The following is a 5,000-nucleotide window of genomic DNA, read 5'->3' on the forward strand; positions in this document are numbered from 1 at the left end:
GAGCTGTTCGAAGCGCCGAGACGCGCCGCGTACGGCCGAATATTTTCTAAGTCCCAACGTACCGATCAAGAGTAAAGTACCATTTTCCTACATTAGATTTCGTTCTAAATGCTTAATCCCTATGTAAAAACGTTAGTTAAGCAAGAATATCGTATTTTTAAAAAAATCTAATGATAGGATTTTCCAGAAAATTGAAAAAACCGAAAAATGTCAAGAGTAAAGTGCCATTTTCTGACATTAGATTTCGTTCTAAATGCTTAATCCCTATGTAGAAACGTTAGTTAAGCAAGAATATCGTATTTTTAAAAAAATCTAATGATAGGATTTTTCAGAAAATTGAAAAAACCGTAAAATGTCAAGAGTAAAGTGCCATTATTTTAAACAATGTATCGTTCTAAATGCTTAATCCCTATGTAAAAAAGTTATTTAAGCAAGAATATGTTATTGAAAAAAATTAGAAAAATTTATTTTAGCCGTAAATCGAAAATAATGGGGACACCGGAGCTGTTCGAAGCGCCGAGACGCGCCGCGTACGGCCGAATATTTTCTAAGTCCCAACGTACCGATCAAGAGTAAAGTACCATTTTCCTACATTAGATTTCGTTCTAAATGCTTAATCCCTATGTAAAAACGTTAGTTAAGCAAGAATATCGTATTTTTAAAAAAATCTAATGATAGGATTTTCCAGAAAATTGAAAAAACCGAAAAATGTCAAGAGTAAAGTGCCATTTTCTGACATTAGATTTCGTTCTAAATGCTTAATCCCTATGTAGAAACGTTAGTTAAGCAAGAATATCGTATTTTTAAAAAAATCTAATGATAGGATTTTTCAGAAAATTGAAAAAACCGTAAAATGTCAAGAGTAAAGTGCCATTATTTTAAACAATGTATCGTTCTAAATGCTTAATCCCTATGTAAAAAAGTTATTTAAGCAAGAATATGTTATTGAAAAAAATTAGAAAAATTTATTTTAGCCGTAAATCGAAAATAATGGGGACACCGGAGCTGTTCGAAGCGCCGAGACGCGCCGCGTACGGCCGAATATTTTCTAAGTCCCAACGTACCGATCAAGAGTAAAGTACCATTTTCCTACATTAGATTTCGTTCTAAATGCTTAATCCCTATGTAAAAACGTTAGTTAAGCAAGAATATCGTATTTTTAAAAAAATCTAATGATAGGATTTTCCAGAAAATTGAAAAAACCGAAAAATGTCAAGAGTAAAGTGCCATTTTCTGACATTAGATTTCGTTCTAAATGCTTAATCCCTATGTAGAAACGTTAGTTAAGCAAGAATATCGTATTTTTAAAAAAATCTAATGGTAGGATTTTTCAGAAAATTGAAAAAACCGTAAAATGTCAAGAGTAAAGTGCCCTTATTTTAAACATTATATCGTTCTAAATGCTTAATCCCTATGTAAAAAAGTTATCTAAGCAAGAATATGTTATTGAATAAAATGAGAAAAATTTATTTTAGCCGTAAATCGAAAATAATGGGTCGAGCGAATCGGTCGATTGCGCCGAGACGCGCTATGATGCAACAGACGAGCGATTGGAACGCCCGAATATTTTCAAAGTCCCAACGTACCGATCAAGAGTAAAGTACCATTTTCCTACATTAGATTTCGTTCTAAATGCTTAATCCCTATGTAAAAACGTTAGTTAAGCAAGAATATCGTATTTTTAAAAAAATCTAATGATAGGATTTTCCAGAAAATTGAAAAAACCGAAAAATGTCAAGAGTAAAGTGCCATTTTCTGACATTAGATTTCGTTCTAAATGCTTAATCCCTATGTAGAAACGTTAGTTATGCAAGATTATCGTATTTTTAAAAAAATCTAATGATAGGATTTTTCAGAAAATTGAAAAAACCGTAAAATGTCAAGAGTAAAGTGCCCTTATTTTAAACATTATATCGTTCTAAATGCTTAATCCCTATGTAAAAAAGTTATCTAAGCAAGAATATGTTATTGAATAAAATGAGAAAAATTTATTTTAGCCGTAAATCGAAAATAATGGGTCGAGCGAATCGGTCGATTGCGCCGAGACGCGCTATGATGCAACAGACGAGCGATTGGAACGCCCGAATATTTTCAAAGTCCCAACGTACCGGTCAAGAGTAAAGTACCATTTTCCTACATTAGATTTCGTTCTAAATGCTTAATCCCTATGTAAAAACGTTAGTTAAGCAAGAATATCGTATTTTTAAAAAAATCTAATGATAGGATTTTCCAGAAAATTGAAAAAACCGAAAAATGTCAAGAGTAAAGTGCCATTTTCTGACATTAGATTTCGTTCTAAATGCTTAATCCCTATGTAAAAAAGTTATCTAAGCAAGAATATGTTATTGAATAAAATGAGAAAAATTTATTTTAGCCGTAAATCGAAAAAAAGACTGTTCGTTTCTCTGTCTCTCTCGCGCGATCGAAGTATTGATGTTTCCCGGCAAAGTAATGGGATATTAATTAAACTTTATACACGAAATTACTCGTTTTGATCCCCGCTACACAGCCGTATACTTTTTATAATTTTGTGGAATCGGGAACCTTGAAATATTTAACATAACGCGGATCGACTGTCTCTGTCTCTTTCTAGATCGGAATAATCGATGTTTCCCGGAAAACTATTCGGAGATTAATTAAACTTTATACACGAAATTACTCGTTTTGATCCCCGCTACACAGCCGTATACTTTTTATAATTTTGTGGAATCGGTAACCTTGAGATATTTAACATAACGCGGATCGACTGTCTCTGTCTCTTTCTAGATCGGAATTATCGATGTTTCCCGGCAAACTATTGGGAGATTATTTAAACTTTATACACGAAATTACTCGTTTTGATCCCCGCTACACAGCCGTATACTTTTTATAATTTTGTGGAATCGGTAACCTGGAGATATTTAACATAACGCGGATCGACTGTCTCTGTCTCTTTCTAGATCGGAATAATCGATGTTTCCCGGCAAACTATTGGGAGATTAATTAAACTTTATACATGAAATTACTCGTTTTGGTCCCCGCTACACAGCCGTATACTTTTTATAATTTTGTGGAATCGGTAACCTTGAGATATTTAACATAACGCGGATCGACTGTCTCTGTCTCTTTCTAGATCGGAATTATCGATGTTTCCCGGCAAACTATTGGGAGATTATTTAAACTTTATACATGAAATTACTCGTTTTGGTCCCCGCTACACAGCCGTATACTTTTTATAATTTTGTGGAATCGGGAACCTTGAAATATTTAACATAACGCGGATCGACTGTCTCTGTCTCTTTCTAGATCGGAATTATCGATGTTTCCCGGAAAACTATTCGGAGATTAATTAAACTTTATACACGAAATTACTCGTTTTGATCCCCGCTACACAGCCGTATACTTTTTATAATTTTGTGGAATCGGTAACCTTGAGATATTTAACATAACGCGGATCGACTGTCTCTGTCTCTTTCTAGATCGGAATTATCGATGTTTCCCGGCAAACTATTGGGAGATTATTTAAACTTTATACATGAAATTACTCGTTTTGATCCCCGCTACACAGCCGTATACTTTTTATAATTTTGTGGAATCGGTAACCTTGAGATATTTAACATAACGCGGATCGACTGTCTCTGTCTCTTTCTAGATCGGAATTATCGATGTTTCCCGGCAAACTATTGGGAGATTATTTAAACTTTATACATGAAATTACTCGTTTTGATCCCCGCTACACAGCCGTATACTTTTTATAATTTTGTGGAATCGGTAACCTGGAGATATTTAACATAACGCGGATCGACTGTCTCTGTCTCTTTCTAGATCGGAATAATCGATGTTTCCCGGCAAACTATTGGGAGATTAATTAAACTTTATACATGAAATTACTCGTTTTGGTCCCCGCTACACAGCCGTATACTTTTTATAATTTTGTGGAATCGGGAACCTTGAAATATTTAACATAACGCGGATCGACTGTCTCTGTCTCTTTCTAGATCGGAATTATCGATGTTTCCCGGAAAACTATTCGGAGATTAATTAAACTTTATACACGAAATTACTCGTTTTGATCCCCGCTACACAGCCGTATACTTTTTATAATTTTGTGGAATCGGTAACCTTGAGATATTTAACATAACGCGGATCGACTGTCTCTGTCTCTTTCTAGATCGGAATTATCGATGTTTCCCGGCAAACTATTGGGAGATTATTTAAACTTTATACATGAAATTACTCGTTTTGATCCCCGCTACACAGCCGTATACTTTTTATAATTTTGTGGAATCGGTAACCTGGAGATATTTAACATAACGCGGATCGACTGTCTCTGTCTCTTTCTAGATCGGAATAATCGATGTTTCCCGGCAAACTATTGGGAGATTAATTAAACTTTATACATGAAATTACTCGTTTTGGTCCCCGCTACACAGCCGTATACTTTTTATAATTTTGTGGAATCGGTAACCTTGAGATATTTAACATAACGCGGATCGACTGTCTCTGTCTCTTTCTAGATCGGAATTATCGATGTTTCCCGGCAAACTATTGGGAGATTATTTAAACTTTATACATGAAATTACTCGTTTTGGTCCCCGCTACACAGCCGTATACTTTTTATAATTTTGTGGAATCGGGAACCTTGAAATATTTAACATAACGCGGATCGACTGTCTCTGTCTCTTTCTAGATCGGAATTATCGATGTTTCCCGGAAAACTATTCGGAGATTAATTAAACTTTATACACGAAATTACTCGTTTTGATCCCCGCTACACAGCCGTATACTTTTTATAATTTTGTGGAATCGGTAACCTTGAGATATTTAACATAACGCGGATCGACTGTCTCTGTCTCTTTCTAGATCGGAATTATCGATGTTTCCCGGCAAACTATTGGGAGATTATTTAAACTTTATACATGAAATTACTCGTTTTGATCCCCGCTACACAGCCGTATACTTTTTATAATTTTGTGGAATCGGTAACCTTGAGATATTTAACATAACGCGGATCGACTGTC

The sequence above is a fragment of the Megalopta genalis genome, chromosome 11, assembly GCF_051020955.1.
Source record: "Megalopta genalis isolate 19385.01 chromosome 11, iyMegGena1_principal, whole genome shotgun sequence".
Taxonomy (NCBI): domain Eukaryota; kingdom Metazoa; phylum Arthropoda; class Insecta; order Hymenoptera; family Halictidae; genus Megalopta; species Megalopta genalis.